This window comes from Ahaetulla prasina, chromosome 6 (assembly GCF_028640845.1).
Source record: "Ahaetulla prasina isolate Xishuangbanna chromosome 6, ASM2864084v1, whole genome shotgun sequence".
In the NCBI taxonomy this organism is placed as follows: Eukaryota; Metazoa; Chordata; class Lepidosauria; order Squamata; family Colubridae; genus Ahaetulla; species Ahaetulla prasina.
In genome coordinates, this window is record NC_080544.1 from 64,950,704 (window position 1) to 64,970,176 (window position 19,473).

At 36.7% G+C, this 19,473-nt stretch overlaps 1 protein-coding gene across 2 annotated transcripts in view; it reads left to right on the plus strand.

Moving 5' to 3' along the window:
- Positions 1-16,384: 16,384 nt before the first annotated feature.
- NGEF (neuronal guanine nucleotide exchange factor) overlaps positions 16,385-19,473 on the plus strand; it is a 75,006-nt gene continuing 71,917 nt past the window's right edge. For both annotated transcript variants that reach the window (XM_058186968.1, XM_058186969.1), the window contains exon 1: positions 16,385-16,576. The gene's annotated coding sequence lies outside the window, so the exon portion shown is untranslated. The remainder of the gene's footprint in view (positions 16,577-19,473) is intronic.

Below are 19,473 nucleotides of genomic sequence, written 5' to 3' on the forward strand. Positions count from 1 at the left end.
TTTCCTGTCTGCAGTGGATAGCAACTATACTAAAAACACTGTCCAAAGTGTTTCAAGCAGGGATTGCAAGACATGGAGTAAAATTAATTTTAAAAACATTGAATGGTTGTGTTTTGCATCACCACTCTATATTCAAGGAACTGTATGCTCTATAAAATGTTTTCTAAACATCTATTCAGGCAGAACAACAAGAAACCTAATTATTATTCTGTATCTTGAGAATAAGAAAAGATATGTCACCTCAAGAGGTCTTGCGATTGCTGTTGCTATAGATTTAGTACTATAAAGCTGCATCAGGTAGCAGCATAGGCCAGTGAGACAAAGTTCCATAAGGCTTCCATGGAGAGAGTATATATAAAGAGTTAAAAAATAAAGCTCTGAAACAAACAGGTATATTAATGTTTAAGATCTACAATCTTCTACATCAGGGGGATTATGTCCATAATCACATAAAGGAATTTTGCAAACTAATGTCAAAGATATAAACGGTCTATCTGTTCAGCCTGAGTTGGAATTTCGTTAAGCTTTATGCTGTCCTGAAAGTAGCATTGCTGCTGGCAAGGCTGGCAAATATGATTTCAGCATATGATATTGTGATACTTTTATGATGCTTTACATAGCCACTTATACTAAATGATTCCGTTCCATCTCATTTTCATATTAACTTTCTTACTCTCTAATAACTTCTTGTTTTATAGATGGCTTATGGCAGGTGTTTATATTATCATGCAATCAGTAAAATGCATGCAATATTTCAAACACTTACTATAATTAAACAACTCTCCATTGGCCCATGTGACTTTATCCCATTGTAGAATGGATATGAGGTTATATTAACAAGCATATGTTCAGTGGGGTACCTGCAAACAAGGTAGACTTCAAATTATTTCCTTAACATGCATGGATTTTTTCTGCTGTAATGCTGAGAATTTGCATTTCAAGAGAAATAGATGTAATGATGCAAATTAGGAAAGATTTCTTAAGAAACCATGTGTTGCCAAACTTGCCAATTTTTTAAGAACTGATCCCCTTACTTTGGAAGACAATACACAATTATATAGAAAAATATCTAACATCAGATACTTTCTTCCTAGTTCCTAGTATAATTTCATTGTACCTTGCTGGAACTACATAAGGTAGATATTTTTTTGCAGTTGTTCCTACAAACGTACAAAAGATGTACAAAAAGAGACAAACCTGAATGCTCAGGAAAGAAATACAAAAGCTTGCAAATGGAAAGCAGATGGGACTATCCCATCATTTCAAGAAATTTATCCAAAGTCATATATATGACACCATGTCTATGTGGAGCAATTCTTTCCATCATACATTTTAGATAAACCCCGTATCAGCATTTACTATTTATTATATTTCTACACCACCCATCTCACCCAGGTGACTCTGGATGGATTATAACAACATAATAAAACAATTTAAATATGTGAATAAAAGCACACAAAGTTAAGAACAAAATTAAAAGTTAGAATGTAAAAGTGAAAAGGCAGAGGGACCTTCAAGCCACCAGTCATCCCCAAGGTTGTATCTTACTCTTGAATCCATTTCTCCCATGTTAATTGGCAAAGTCAGTCTTTATACTCTTCTGGAAAACCAGAAGTGGGAGAGGTTGCCTTTCTTCTGAAAGTAAGATGTTCCAAACCGTGAGGCAACAGCAGAGAAAGCCCTTGTCTTCGATTGGAATTCCTTGACCGGTGGAATAATAAGTATCATGAGGCCTCTCTCTGCTGGCCATCTCATGGTTGAAGTAAGCAAGTGAAAACATTAATCTGAAAAGAAAATATTACTATTAGTGCAAACATTATATGAAGGACAAATTATATATATATATATATATATATATATATATATATATATATATATATATATATATGTATGTATGTATGTATGTATGTATGTGTATGTGTATGTGTATGTGTGTATGTATGTATGTATGTATGTATGTATGTATGTATGTATGTATATAGGTCTTTGGTTATTCGGGTTTTCTCCCACATAAAATTGGAAGTGTCTTGGCGACGTTTCGACGAAGTCTCATTCGTCATCTTCAGGCTTCAGCTTCGTGCTTCTGGGAGCAATGTGTGATTGCAGCTCTTTCTTCCTTTTTAACTGCTAGTGGGGGTTTGAACTGATTGGGTGGGAGCTTGGCTGTGCTCAGATTAGTCTGAGCTGCAGGGGGATTTGAGCTGGTGAGCTGCATTGCTGTTGTTTGGCTTTGTGTTCGTGGTCGTGCTACATCTTCATAGTGGGTGTCAGTCTGCTGCATGTATGGATTGGAGGGATTTGAAATGGCTAATGTTGCAGCTGCGGTCTGGCTTCTGGTCCTTGGTCGTGCTTCATGATCAGTGTGGGTTTGGGTCTGCTTTCTGGGTGGATGTGTGGTGGTGACATCCTGTGTGGGCCTCGTGAGTGTGGGTCTGGTGTCATTCCTCGTGTTAGGGACTCGTTTGTCAATAAGGGCGGGTTTCCAAATGGTGGTAGGCGGGAGGTATCATCTCATTTGTTCATGCTGTGTGGCCGTTTTTCTATCTCGATGGCTTCTCTGATTATTCTGTTGTTAAAGTGTTCAGTTTTGGCGATAGTTCTATTGAAGCCAGACCGCAGCTGCAACATTAGCCATTTCAAACCCCTCCAATCCATACATGCAGCAGACTGACACCCACTATGAAGATGTAGCACGACCACGACCACGAAGCCAAACAACAGCAATGCAGATCACCAGCTCAAATCCCCCTACACCTCAGACTAATCTGAGCACAACCAAGCCCCCACCCAAACAGGACACACCCCCAGCCAATCAGAGCCCCAAAAAAACACCCCATCCAAGCTCCCACCCACTCAGTTCAAACCCCCACTAGCAGTTAAAAAGGAAGAAACAGCTGCAATCACATATTGCTCCCAGAAGCAAGAAGCTGAAGCCTGAAGATGATGAATGAGACTTCGTCAAAACGTCGCCAAGACACTTCCAATTTTACGCGGGAGAAAGCCCGAATAACCAAAGACCTACATACAAACAGCCGTGGTTTCACATCAAAGTCACTCTGTCATTCAGTGTGATTCATGAACCCAGACATTCTGGTTTGTAAACTATGACATATTGTAGTATAGTTCCTATTGCTATAGTTTCTTGATTCTTAACAAACCATTGTTAACAGTAACCTGCTTTGCATGATGTATAAATTCTCCCTATAGCTAGAGATAATAATTCAATTTTATTCCCATTTATCCCTATTGCGTGAGATGGGTGGCCATATAAATTTCTGAAATAAATAAAATGTTCAGTTTTCATTGCCTTATTCAACTCAAAGCTATTAATAGCTTCTTTTTGTAAATGATACCATCTGGGCTATATAAGGAGCCACATATATATCTGAATGAAGATAACTAATCACACAACTGCTCTTTAAATATTGTGCTATTTTTCTTATATATTGACCATGATCCTACAGCAAGGGTCTCCAACCTTGGTCCCTTTAAGACTTGTGGACTTCAACTCCCAGAGTCCCTCAGCCAGCAAAGCTGGCTGAGGACCTCTGGGAGTTGAAGTCCACAAGTTTTAAAGGGACCAAGGTTGGAGACCCTTGTCCTACAGCATCTGAATTTTGTTTTTTATTCTTCCCCCAATTTGCTTGCCTAGATGGTATTCTTGTTGAGGCCATAAAAACTGAAGGCAGCCCTCTGACCCATCGCTTTGCATGGACAACTTCACATGAAGAGTATAAAGTCGTACATTCAAAATACAGGAAGAGCCCTATTTTAAGAGTTTCAGTTTCAGTTCACAGTTCAAAGATTTTCAGATAGATTTGTTTTATTTCAGATAAACCAGTATTGAATGATATGATTCATTTCTCCCAACAATGCCTGTTTTCTTAGCATTCATGAATGATTATTCCACCTGTTATGCACATTTCATAGAAACATCTAATCATCTGTCAATAATAAAGCTTCTCCCATTGTTTTTGACAATGATTCAAGTTTAGAAACAACAAAGCAAACTATAAAAAACAATAATAATTATGGTCAGATAAACCAATATTTTGGTTTCTTGTGACAAATAAATTAGGAGGAAATGGAAAAATCCAGAATTTTAATATAATCATGATAATGTGTTCTTACCAATAATGTGTTCTTCCCAAAGCAAAAGTTGGTGAAAAGGACAGGAATTCTTGAGGGGCTTTTTGCTTCAGATTTAATTTTATGTCAAACTGTTAATATTTCGGTGTTTGCTATTATCTTGCCTCTTATTGTGTTTCTTCCTTTAATCTTAGGAAAATACATTTGCAGGGAAGTTATTAAGCTGACTGGAGCAATCACATGCATAGCAGAGAATGGAAGATAAGAATAGACTAATTGATGTACAGAAAATTAGGGCTGCTATACAAAATTAGAGCTGCTATTTTTGAAATACGCATTTGGAATTGGATATATTCATACTAATTAGGGATATTTATATTAAAGGCTTACATAATTTTTGCTGGAAAAATGGGAAGCAGACTGGCACAGAGAATAATGTTGTGGTTATTAAGATACCACAATTAATGTTGCCTTCATATTCTTCTTGCTTTTCAATAATTTAATACTGAATTTGTCCAAGTATAAGTATTTAGATTTTGACTGCTGAAACCAAATATCTGAACTACCAGGCTTATTCTTACATCAAATGTAGCATAAAGATTTACAGTAAAAAAACCCAAAACACCTGGTCAATGATTAATAAAATTTGACCTATATTCATGATTTTGTTAGATCTGGACTGATTTTTTTTCTGTTTGCTATCAATTCATCATAAAAATAAATATTAATTTTCCTGACAGTTTCATGTCATACCATTTGCCTTTTGATTTATGTCAGACACACCAGTAATTGGTATTCCTGGCTCCACAGCTTATAATTGGGTATGTCTGTTTCATAAACCTTTGAGTTGTGAATCCTCCAACTCAGGACAAGCACTCCTACATAGAGACTCCTACATACAATACATTCAGATAGAGACAAATGAAACTTTGCTTCTATAAATAACTTGTTTTAGACATATTTAGTTTTAGAGCAGAGAAAATACTTGAAAGCTCTTTTTTTATTTGTGTAAAATAATTCTGCAAAATTTATATAAGAGTGCAATTTATCACAAATAAGTAACTGTAAGACAACTTAAAGCATGAGAATAGACACATATACAAGTGTCATGGCCAATTCTGCTTTTAAATAATATTGTAAATAGTTTGTTTCTGTTTCATAAAATTTTTATATAACAGCAGTCAATCAGTGTCACATATCATGATTCAATAATCAATTGAGCTAATCAATCCAAGTAAAATTCTAATACCAAACTAGAACAAACAAAGAAATATGTATCAAGTAACATTCAGATAAAATTAGGGTTACCAGATATCTGAACAGGCAAAGGAGGACATAAAGAATAGGAAAGGAGGATAAATGGAGAGGCTAAGAGGAAGATACTGTAACCATTTATAGGGAGGAAAGGAAAGGAAAGGAAAGGAAAGGAAAGGAAAGGAAAGGAAAGGAAAGGAAAGGAAAGGAAAGGAAAGGAAAGGAAAGTGGTCTATGTGTGTATTAAATTAATTTTCCAGTATCAGAAAGACTAGTTTTTCAGTGACAGGACTGGCTAGCTTTCAACATGTAACTGATTAAGGTCTTGTCAGTTTCAAGAAGCATTATAAACTTAATTAAGGTGGCAGAGCAATAGCAATAGCACTTAGACTTATATACCGTTTCATAGTGCTTTACAGCCCTCTCTAAGTGGTTTACAGAGTTAGCATATTGCTCCCAGCAATCTAGCTCCTCATTTTACCGACCCTGAAAGGATGGAGGGCTGTGTCAAGTTTGAGCCAGTGAGAATCAAACTGCTGGCAGCTGGCACAATTAGCCTGCAATACTGCATTCTAACCACTGTGCCACCACAGCAATGCTTATTAACTTGCATTAGCACATTAAGAAACTGCTGGTCTGAGAAAAAAGCTGCTCAGGAATTGAGAAACATTGACAATATTTGATTTTAGGCTGTGCCTACTGGACAGAGAACATGAGTAGAAAAAGGAAGACATGTCCTACTTTTGCGGGATGCCTGGAAACTCTAGGTACTATACACCTTGCAGGCCTAATGCAATTCACAGCAGTGAAGAAAGGTATTTATATCAGATTCAATTCAGGGATAAGTAAAATTTTATTATACCTATAGACAGGGGTGAAATCCAGCAGGTTCTGACAGGTTCTGGAGAACCGGTATCGGAAATTTTGAGCAGTTCAGAGAACCGGCAAATACCACCTCTGGCTGGCCCCAGAGGGGTGGGAATGGAGATTTTGCAATATCCTTCCCTCAGGAGTGGGGTGGGAATGGAGATTTTGCAATATCCTTTCCCTGTCATGTCCACAGTACCAGTAGTAGAAAAAATTGATTTCACCACTGCCTATAGAACTATAAAAGCAATATCAAATTTAATCAAGCCTAACAATGTCATAACGTCCCAGGAAGAAAACAGGATTCCTGTGCCTTTTTTTAGACCTAATATATCTGGGTTTCCAAAATCCAAATGTCTTGTATTATTGAAGAGATTTAGAAAACTGTAATACTTTGCTGCCAACAAATAGAATATTTGTACAGATATGGTAGGCCTAGTTTAAGTTATATAGTAGGCAAACATGCAACTATTGACCTTTTTTCTAAAAAGGCAATATGAAAAGTTTCATTCTGTATTTCAGTCAGTTTATATACATATAACTTGCCAAATGATTTTAAAATGTTGGTTAATTAATCTCAATTTAAAAAACAAACCCTTTCCTCATGTATATTGAAGTAAGAAGCTGAAATAGCTTAATAGGCTTCCTGCTCTGGTTAGTCTTCCGCAACCTGATCACATGTAGTTCTGTTTAAATTATAATTACTATTCCTAATTTTGGACTTATGAATTTAAATATGCATTCCTAGTTTATAATTCAACATAACATGTTGGATGGGGAATTCTGGGAATTGAACTGCACACAGCTTGAAGTTGTCAAATATGAAAAATATGGACTAGAACATGCATTTGCTATAAATATTAATTTAATTTAATTTATTAAAATATCTCAATCCCATATCTAATTTAGGTTTGTATAATATACATAACCTGCTAGGTGAGTGACTGTTAGTATGCTAACAGATTAAAAATTCTCTCGGCTTTATCTTTATAACAAAGCTACCAGATCTGGGCTGCAGAAATCTATACAGGTAGTCCTCTACTTACTTACAACCACAACTGAGTCCAAAAATTTGTTAAGTGAGTTTTGCCCCATTTTATGATTATTATTTTTTTGCCATATTTGTTAAGTGACTCACTCCAATCATTAAGTTAGTAACATGGTTGTTAAGTGTATCTGGCTTCCCTATTAACTTCGCTTGTCAGAAGGTCACAAAAGGGGATCACATTATCCCAGGACACTGCAACCGTCATAAATGTGAGGCAGTTGCCAAGCATTCTGAATATAAACCACATGAGCATGGGGATACTGCAACAGTCATAAGTGTGAAAAATGATCATAGTCACTTTTTTCAGTAACTTTGAACGGTCTTTTGGTGACTTTATTCAGAAGTGGTTTGTCCTTGTCTTCTTTCTAGAGCTAAAAGAGTGTGACTAGCCCAAAGTCACCCATCTGGCTTTGTGGATAAGGCAGGACCAGAATTATCTTCATTTTTAGCTCAGTGCTTTTAGCTACTATACAAAACTGGCTGCCTAAGAACAAGTTACTCCGAAAAAATAATATACAGGTAGTCCTCAACTTATGACCACAATTGAGCCATAATTGTTGCTAAGCGAGACATAGAATAGAATAGAATAGAATAGACTAGAATAGAATAGAATAGAATTTTATTGGCCAAGTGTGATTGGACACACAAGGAATTTGTCTTGGTGCATATGCTCTCAGTGTACATAAAAGAAAAGATACGTTCATCAAGGTACAACATTTACAACACAATTGATGATCAATATATCAATATAAATCATAAGGATTGCCAGCAACAAGTTATAATCATACAGCCATAAGTGGAAAGAGATTGGTGATGGGAACTATGAAACGATTAATAGTAGTGCAGATTCAGTAAATAGTCTGACAGTGTTGAGGGAATTATTTGTTTAGCAGAGTGATGGCCTTCGGGAAAAAACTGTTCTTGTGTCTAGTTGTTCTGGTGTGCAGTGCTCTGTAGCATCGTTTTGAGGGTAGGAGTTGAAACAGTTTATGTCCAGGATGCGAGGGATCTGCAAATATTTTCACGGCCCTCTTCTTGATTCGTGCAGTATACAGGTCCTCAATGGAAGGCAAGTTGGTAGCAATTATTTTCATTGTTAATTATCATTGTTAATTTTGCGTCATTTTATGATCTTTCTTGCCACAGTTGTTAAGTGAGACACCACAGTTCTTAAATTAGTAACACGGTTGCTAAGTGAATTTTGTCCCATAATTAAAACTTTTCTTGCCACCTTTGTTAAGTGAATCACTGCAGTTGTTAAATTAGTAACACAATTGTTAAGTGAATCTGGCTTCCCCAGAAGTTCTCAAAAGGTGATCACATGACCCTGGGACACTGCAAACGTCATAAATATGAGTCAGTTGCCAACCATCTGAATTTTGACACATGAGCATTGGAATGCTGCCATGATCATAAGTATAGCTAGCATAACTAGCACTGATGATGTTACCTGATTAGGGTAATGAAACATCTCCAAGAAAAGAAGCAAACTCAGAGAGCACCAAGGACCCCTCATATCATCCCTGAGGTACAAATATTTTCCTTTATTAATCATAAATAGGAAAAACAGTCATGTCTCTTTTTCAGTGCCGTTGTAACTTTGAACAGTCATTAAATGAACTGTTGTAAGTGGTGGACTACCTGTACTTTTTAATATAAGAGTCATAGAAATTAATCTCAACATTATTCTATAAGAGAAGACTTTGCGAATGTTTAAACAGCCCTTATGCATTTAAGGTATAGGCAGGTCTTGGCAATGAGTTGACCACCAGAGGGCGTGCTGATCTTTGCCCATATATGGAAAACTACCAAAATTAATGTAACAATCTCACCCAGCTTATTTTATTAGTGGTAAAGTAATTCTGGACTTTTAACATATGTGGTATGATGACAATAGCTTTGGTTGTGGGATAGGAAGTTAGTTGTGGTTTATTGGGATTTTATTTACTATAAATCAATTTCTCAGTTTTCTTCAGTATCATTTAGTCTGATTTGTTCTGTATGATCTGCTGATATGAATGGAAATGGCAACACTCAATTGAGACAATGTCAGTGTAATACTAGAAGATGAACTTCTCAGTTTAGAAGATATCTACAGTAATGAACTGCTGAAGGAAACCAGAAGTATGAATTAAACTTTTTCTTATGCAGTGGCAGGATTAAAAACTATGATGATGTTTAACTGTTGATCAAAGGCAAAGTGCTAAAAATGATACTGCAAAGTCTTTGGTAAATGGATGAATGTCAGAACCATGAACTAGCACAAACTTAATATTGTGATTGCAGAAATCTGAAGACAAGTGTTGACATTCTGAATATAAATGCTGAAATAATTTTTTTATTTTTCACCAGTGGAACATCAAAACTTCTACACAGAGAAGAAAACTATAGAAGAAATGGAACAGCCATCTTTATTAACAAAATAGCAAAACGATTTCTATTTGAGTTCAAGCCAATCACTATTACAATGCACTATATGTGCTTTCACCTCAAAACTACAGAACATTTTACGACAATTCACAGTACCTTGTCAATAGAACACCAAAAGAGATGATATTATACTGTAAATCAGGGGTGTTAAACTGGCAGCACATGGGCCAGATGCATCATGCATAGGCCGTGCACACCCAGCTCTGCAAAGTCAAAAAACCGTCTTGATACGTCAAGTGACATCAATGTGATGCGGCAAGTTTGACACCCATGCTGTAGATCGGGGTGTCAAACTTGAGGCCCGCGGGGCGGATCTGTAACACGCTGGCCATGCCCACCCCCGGTTTAGAGAAGGGGAAAAAGTTACAATATGTCACATGATGACAACATCTCATTGTGAGTTTGACGCCCCTGCTGTAGATGATTGAAATGCTAAATTTGGAAATAGGCAGCATCTGGAATAATGAGAATATTTTGTATTTGGTATATAAAATTAAGCAGGAGACACATTGATAGAGTTCTTCCCAAAGCATTCATAGTTTCTAGCAAATACTTTCTTCCAACAACCTAAAAAGTCATTCTGCACTGCATCATTGAATGCAGAACACTGAAATTTGATTGACTGTGTATTTAGCAAGTAGAAATGAGGAATCTTTATTCAATCAGCTAAAATAAACAATGCAAAATAATAACATGATGCAATCTTAACAATGCTACATATAATAATGGAGTTAAAGCAGATAATACAATAGTGATTTGATTTGGTAAACTGAGTTTCTGAAGAACTTTGGGCTAAAATTTGTTAAAGAAACAAACAAAAATATCCCAAAAATGGTGAAATGGTTATCTGCTGTAGTGCATTTGTGAACATTTAAAAAAAGGTTATCCTCTGCAAACCTCCATGAAGCAAAGTATAGAGGTATAAACACATCAAAAGTAAAAAAATCACTTGCAACAGACAGAATGCCAAGCTTTAAAACTCACTGGTTTATTTAAACAAAATAGTGAACCACAATTTTAGCTTATCATCCCATGACAAAATTTGACATATTAGGTAATCTTGGATGTGATGTGCAAATACATAACTCTGTTTTGAAGTTTTCCAAGAAACTTTGAACAATCATTGTTACCTTAATCTTGTATCTCTTCCATGATCTTCACTGCTAATATCAGTTTGGGTCAATTATCTATGGTGTAAACCAGGGTATCAAACTCGATTTCATTGAAGGCTACATCAGGGTTGTGTTTGACCTTGGGGGAGGGAGGGAGGGGGCATGGCCAGTGTAGCTGTGGCCAGTTTGACATCACTTGTGTTGGGGATGCCTGTGATGGCCGGAGCACTCTGCCAGCAAAAACGGGCTCCAGACCTCCATTTTTGGCTGGGACAGCCCTTCTGCAACCTTCTGCCAGCGAAAACAAAGCTCAGGAGGGCCATGCAAGCTCCGTTTTAACTGGCAGAGGCACTGCGGGCCGGTCCTTTGCTGCTTCCTTTGCTGCGGCCCCATGGACCAGATCTAAGCACCCCATAGGCTAGATGTGGCCTGCAGGCCTTGAGTTTGACACCCCTGGTGCAAACAAACAACATCCAGAAGACCACAAAGATAAAGGTAAATTCTGAAAAAAAATGAAGCAGAGATGTCAATTGTAACCTGGGCTATTATTATAACCTCCTATTGTCTATTCTAGCAGAAACCTGTTTTCTATCTGCCACTAAATGCATGTGGAAGGTTTCTTGCTGAGAAATGTTCTTCTCATTCTTCTTCCCCCTATTATTCTGATGCATGAGGAGATCGGCCTAGATTCAACACATAATGAGTCTCTTCCACTTGGATTAAAGTTTCCCTCCTACACAGAACATTTAGGCTTTTCTGCATAATGGCAGAAATGCCCAGGATTTAACATTTCAGAACCTTGAGAAAATGGCAGATAGAATGTGGGGATGTGGGGAAGGAAGGCAGCCAATTATCCCAAAACAAATTATTCCAGGTTTCATAGGATATGAGGGGACGGAGACCAGTGACAAACCCAAAGTACTGACATTAGTACACTGAGATAAGACAGAAGTTTTAAAAGGGTTTTAAAAGCATTGATGGACTTTGCTACATTTCACTATATCAGCATGGCTGCAAAGAAAATTGAGCAATAACTACAGGACATTGAGACCATTTTATCTTTCAAAAGGCTCAACTTTGCCAAGGTATCATTTCTACCTGTAAGATATAACTTGGACACAACATTTAAAAAGTGCCCTGGCCAACATGCACAAAACTCTGGGCCAAAGGTCTTCCTGACATAAGACCATATTCTGATGCAGGTAAAAGCTATTAACAAATGAAGCACATTCTTCACATTGTTTACCTTAACCCATATTTTATGTAACTGACTGAAAAGATGGAAAATAGCCATTAGTTATTTCATTTCTTTTGAAGCAGATATACAGTCCTACTCTTGATCTTTTGTACAATGGGCTGATGCATTTTTTATGAGAGCTAATCTGAACAAATCTGAGTTAAATGCTACATCTTTATTTTTCATGCACAAGGAAAAATTCCATTGGGATTAAGTAACTCTAAAAACAGGCCAGGCATTGTAAATCATACTGAGATTTTTAAATCATATTGAGATTAAGAGCTCTAAAATGCATCTGTGATGGATGTTTTGAATCAGACAATGAAAACTATTGATAAATATTAACTATTCCAATTATATTTTAAAAGTATTGTCTGGTATAATGCTTTAATTGATTCTGCTCATCATTACCTATCTATAAACAGTTTCATTACTTTCTTTTACTGACATAATTAGTTTAAATTGTAGCTTTACAGTAGTATAAAATCTTATTGTCATTGACAATGAGTGGTTCCTAATGTTGTTAATAATGATAGTAATAATAATGTTCTAACCTCACATTGAAGGTAATACAGATAATTCTTGTGTTGTAATTGCCTCAATTTAGCATCTATTTGTAGCTGGGACAGTAATGAAAAAGTAACTTTGTGACGAATCCTTGCATTCGTAATCTTTGCAGGTATGTAAAGCAAAAAAACAAACAAAACTGCAATAAGCACAGCCATGGTTTCACTCAGTGACCACTTCACAAGCTGCTGGTCCCAACTGTGGTTGTTAAATGAGGTCTACAGGTAGAAGGTAATAGAAGATAAAGAAACCTGAGAAAATGTATGAACATGCCATCAGAGATAATTTTTAAATGTCAAATTGGGATACCAAAGTGATGAGATTTTTTCCCACTTAGTCCACAAAAAATGAAAGTATATAGTTGCATTCTTATTTATGTTAAATGAAACTTATACAGAGTTTGTGCTCTGGGATTTCAGTGGGAAGTAGCCCCCATTTATGTTCATGGTGGCTACGGGATGATTTATACTTGCACTTGTGAATTTATATACAGAGAGTCCTTGACTTTCAACCATTCACTGTTTGAAATTACAAGGGCACTGAAAAAGTGAACTTATGACCATATTATATAGGTAGTCCTAGACTTACAATAGCGACCTTTCGAAGTTACAATGGCACTGAAAAAGGTGACTTATGACCGGTTCTGGCACTTACAACCGTTGCAGCAGCCCCATGGTCACATGATCAGAATTCAGACACATGGCAACCGATTTATATTTATGACAGTTGCAGTGTCCAGGATGAAGTGATCACCTTTTGTGACCTTCTGACGAGCAAAGTCAATGGAGAAGCCAGATTCATTTAACAACCGTGCTGCTAACTTAACAACTGCTGTGATTCACTTAACAACTGTGACAAGAAAGGTAATATAATAGGGCAAACCTCCCTTAACAACTGTCTCGCTTAGCAACAAAAATTTTAGGCTCAATTGTGGTCGTAAGTCAAGGACTACCTGTGCACTTATGGCTGTTACAGCATCCCTGTGATCACATGATCAAAATTTGGACCCTTGGCAACTGGCAGGTATTTATGATTGTTGCAGCGTCCCAGGGTCATGGACATGACCCTTTGCAACCTTCTGACAAAGTCAGAAAATGGGGCAAAATTCACTTAACAACTGTCTTGCTTATCAATGGAAATTTTAGGCTCAATTGTCGTCATAAACCGAGGACTATCTGTATGCCCATGTGAGCAGAGATCCTACAACGGAACTGCCTGCATCAAAGACTGCATTAATGGCATATGCTACATGTCATCCCTTAGAGACAAAAGATAATAAGCCACATGAGTTCATAGGAATTCAGTGATTTCCCTTGGTAGATTATGGACAACATATGTTAATCTCTTTCCCTCCATCCAACCTGTTACCTTTTCAGTAAAAAAGCAAATTGCCAAATGATGTAATTAACTATAAATTCTTATTAAACTAGTGAAAAGCTTTCTGCTATAGGCTTGATTTCTCACTGGCTTTATTGCGATAAACTAAGTATGAGTCATTTGGAAATGAAATGATATGCAATTCAACAAGTGAGGACAAAATCAAGCTCTTCAACATCCATTAATTCTTATTTGTTACTTTGTGGATCTTAAATTAAGGTGGTTGCAGTGATTCTCTTTTCGTTATAAAATGCAAATTAGATGTGTGGGTGCACTAATAAAAGGATTCAGAAATAATCCGAACAAGAATGTAATGACAGCATATCGAACAATGGAGCACTCATTTGTAATATTGTATTCCACTTATAGTGTCATTTGTTATGAAAGAGGCATCAGTAGTTCCCAATATTTTTTTATAAAAAAAACAAAACTGGTGAGTGGGTTACGAATATAAAGTATTGGTAATTCTTGAAATAGGCTGATAATGGGACAATAACTTTTAAAAACGGTATTTTGATTGATAACACAGCCTATCTTGGTGAAAATTCCTAGATTTTTGTTTTCTTTCATATTTGATGGAAGTCTTTGCTTTCATATTTGATAAAGTATGTGGTTTTTTTTTCCTGAATTGATTATATATCTACTTTTTGCTCCGATATGTCATTGGAGTAGACATATTTTCAATACATTGGAAAAGGCGCCCCAGCAATCCATCCACTCCTTTAAATATTCTCCATCTTATGATTTTGAGTGAATTTGTTAGGTCCATTCATCTCTTGCCCAGTTAATAGATATATTTAGTTAACCATGACAGTGCTTATTATCTTACTTCAGCTTTCCTTTGCTTTACTGACCTGAAAAGGTCATAAATGCAAGGATTGGTGTCAAAGCTACTTTTTTATCATTGTCATAACTGCAAATGATCACTATGTGAGGCAGTTGCTAAGCAAGGTCTACCTGTATTGGAAAAGCAGTCCAATTTCATTATGTTTAATATTTTTTATTTATTTATTTATTTTGTTGAGTACGTATTAGATAATATATATAAGTATAAACATGAATTGAATACATAAAATGAATACAATTAAAGGGAACATTAGGACAGGGACAGTGGACACACTGGTGCGCTTATGCACGCCCCTTACAGACCTCTTAGGAATGGGGTGAGGTCAACAGTAGACAGCCTTAGTTTAAAATTTGGGGGGTTTTGGGATGAGATCATAGAGTCTGGTAGTGCATTCCAGGCATTAACAACTCTGTTACTGAAGTCATATTTTCTGCAATCGAGTTTAGAGAGGTTCACTTTAAGTTTGAATCTATTGTGTGCTCATGTATTGTTGTGGTTGAAGCTGAAGTAGCCATTGACAGGTAGGACATTATAGCAGATTATTTTATGAGCTATGCTCAGGTCATACCGAAGGCAACGTAGTTCTAAATTTTCTAAACTCAGATTTTCAAGTCTAGTGGCATAAGGTATTTTGTTGTGAGCAGAGGAGTGGAGGACTCTTCTTGTGAAATATTTCTGGACGCGCTCAATTGTATTAATGTCCGATATGCAGTCTGGGTTCCAGACAGATGAGTTGTATTCGAGAATTGATCTAGCAAATGTTTTGTATGATCTGGTTAGTAGTATATTATTACTGGAGAAGAAGCTATGCAAGATTAGGTTTACAATTTTTAATGCCTTTTTGATGATGTTGTTACAGTGGGCTGTGGCACTTAGATCATTAGATATGAGTACTCCAAGGTCCTTGACAGAGTGAGGGTCATTTACAAGGTCATGTCCACTTAGCTTGTATTTTGTGTTCTGATTCTTTTTGCCAATGTGTAAGACCGAGCATTTGTTGGTTGAGATTTGGAATTGCCAATTTTTTGACCATTCTGACACAAGGTCAAGGTCTTTTTGAAGGGTAGCATCATTGTTGGTAGTGTTAAATAGTTTAACATAATTGGTGAAAAGAATGCAGTCACTTATAATATGATCAGAAATGTCATTTTGTATAGTATGAAGAGTGTTGGTCCTAGAACGCTGCCTTGGGGGACACTGCTATTAACAGATGCAGGATTTGATATATCTCCACTTTGCCTTCATCACATATAGTATATGAATCCTTGTGAGGAAGAGAAGCGATTTCAAAATATGATGAATAAATAAAAAATAAATAGTATGCCTTCATTCTTTGCAGTCTTCACATGTCAATATGTGACTTTAGGTTCTCACCCAGACCTTATTTCAATGGCTTGACAAAGCCTGATGACTAAACTCTTAAGCAGCATAAATGACGCTTGGCATTGTGTTTGCATTCAAATGAATAAAAGAAACCTGTTGCTTTAAATCAGGCTTGCTGTGACTCTGGAAACAAAGTAAACAGTGTCTTGGTAAAACCTTGTTCCAAACACATAAGTCTGATGACAGGTGCTCTGACTGAAGGTCATTGCTGTTCTCAAAAAGAATTTTCCCAGTCCTGGCCTCAGAACTTCACTGTAAGCTCTTTAAATCACTTTAAGAAGTGAACAGAATTTGCAACTGTAGGTGAAAAGCTGTTGGTAGAAGATTTGGGCTGAAAGAGGAAACGGCTTAAACAACAAAACTAGGTAAGTGAAAATGTTCTGTCTCTATTGTGGAGAAATGAGAATGGAATCTCAGACAGCTACGAAGGATACAAGCCTAGAAATTCAATCTGTGTCAGAGAAAAGAAGCCAGTTCAAGGCCTGGGATTTCCATGTTCTAATTTTTAATCTTTTCAATATTTACTCTGTTTTTTTCCATTTTTCTCTTACCATAGGATATTTGTTATAACAGAAAAGATGAAATGGTTGTGTGATGGTTTTTGATTGATAATGAAGGGAACCCTCCATCTAGAATAGTGTTTCTCAATCTCAGCAACTTTAAATTGTGTAGAATTGGAATCCACATATATGTTAAGGTTGATGAGATTGAGAAGTACTGACCTGGAAGGTCTTTTAAAAAGCCCCCCCCCCACAAAAAAAGAATAGTTTCCCCCTATTGGGGATCTTTTGCTTGTCCAGACACAACCCCCCTCCCCCCCCCGTTTCTTAAATCACCTGGCATGCTCTGACATCATTTATGAGAATACCAAAATGAGAATTCTACTTTTTAAAAGAGTCAGTTTGCTTGTGTGCGTGTGTGTGCATACATGCGTGTGCATATATGAAAGAAATAAAAGTTGATCCTTTGGTAGGCAGCGTTTTTGGTGTCTGAGAGAGGAAGACTGCATTTACGGAGGAAAAGTAATTTTTGAAATTGCATTTAAGGCAATTGTAAAGACAAATGTGATGGTTAACAGAAGAGCAAAAATGAAAACCTTTTAAATTTATAGTTTAATTGTATATTTTCATTGAACTTGGAATAACCACCCTGAATTCAACAATCCTATAAATCAGCATCTTACTTTGAGTAAGCATGTAGTCCTGTTATTAAAATATTATTCACTTTAACTTTGATAGGTATGAATGTACACTTATGTAAATACTGGTACATTACTGAGTTAACAGGTTGGGATAAAGGCATACCGAGAACTTATTGTTATAATTTCAGTCCACACCCATTAATGTTCACATAGTTAAATAATCTGAAGTAATGCATAAAGAAATACACAACTAAAAAGATATTCTGTTTGAAACAAAAACAGTGAAATGTTAACAGTTGCGTCCATCTGCACAAGATTAGTTGACAATATTCTGGACCAGGAGGCCTAGTTTATGGTCACTCGTGCTTTGATCACTTCCCAGTTGGACTACTATCACACTCTCCGTATGGACCTATCCTTGATGACCATCCATACATTAAAATGCTATAGCTTATGTGGTATTGGGCACCCCCTGGTTTGCACATATTTTTCAGTTGTTGCACAAATCTTAGTTTCTTCCCAGGTGCAATTCAGGGTTATCTTTAAATTATAATCTTTAAAACGCTGCATGGCATGGGGCTAGATTATTTGTGAAATCATCCTTGGGATGATCCTTGGTTCCAAACAGCTCACCTGTTTGGAACCCTTACCATATCTCTGACATCAATACAATTGAACGTGTCCAGAAATATTTTACAAGAAGAGTTCTGCATTCCTCTGAAAACAACAAAATACCTTATCCCACTAGACTTGAAATCCTAGGCTTGGAAAACTTGGAACTCTGTCGCCTTCAACAAGACCTAAGTTTAACTCATAGAATCATCTATTGTAATGTCCTTCCTGTCAAAGACTACTTCAGCTTTAATTGCAATAATACAAGAGCAACCAACAGATTTAAACTTAATGTCAACCGCTTTAATCTAGATTGCAGAAAATATGACTTCTGTAACAGAATCATCAGTGCTTGGAATACTTTACCTGACTCTGTGGTCTCTTCTCATAATCCTAAAAGCTTTAACCAAAAACTTTCCACTATTGACCTCACCCCATTCCTAAGAGGACCATAAGGGGCGTGCATAAGCGCACAAACGTGCCTACCGTTCCTGTCCTATTGTTTTTCTTTTCTTCTATACCTTTATATACTATATAACCTTTCTGTATGATAGTTACATATATTGTTGTGACAAAATAAATAAATAAATAAATAAAAATAAATGATTTGGGTCTCTGCCTGTTCCACCAGGTTGTACAGGGCAGGCCTACTCTCGGTCCCTCAAATATTGCCTTCTAATGAGATCAAACACGTGTGCTTTTCTGCAGCACTTCGTGCCCTGTGGAATACCCTTCCTTTTGGTTCAGAGACCCCCCCAAAACTTTCAGCCTTCTGGAATGCTGGAAAAAACTACCTCTTCTCCCTAAGCACTGGGAAACAGTGAGGTTAAATTCAGGGATTATATATATTAATACATTGAAAAGCTTTGGTTAAAAAGCACAGTCTGTTCTGCTTTTACATTTTTTTGAGGGGGAGGATTGTTGTGAGCATACCAAAGTTGTGGCAATGAAGATGGATGGTCATATAAATAAATATCCTATTCATTACAGTATATATTATAAATGAAATTCAGACAGAGCGTTCAAAATAATCTGTTTTCCCTTGGAGCTCAGCCAACTCTGTGTCTTCATGTTTGCTAAAATGCTTTTGAAATGAACATGTTTAGACTTGCTTTTAAGAGACACAATGACGCTATCGTGCAGAAATCTAAAGAAGCGGGTAACATAGCCAGCTCTTTCTCCTGCTTCTCACCCATACTTTTCCATCTTACACAGCAATGCTCATAACACGTTGTAATGATGTCAACATGACGAAACATGCACATCATGCAAAAGCTGCAGTTGTGTACTTGCCTCACATCTGAAGCAAATACATAAATCACAGTCTGTGCATAATGATTTCATCATGAATATGTCCTCAGTTGCCCCTACCATGCCCTCCACAGGTACCCATGGTCTTACATATTTCTTTATGTTTGCAGCATCTTCTAATCCATTGCTATTTTGTCCCTCTCTTTCACACCACTTTCTCCTATATCACTTTCTGTCTGCCCAATTTCATCCATGCTT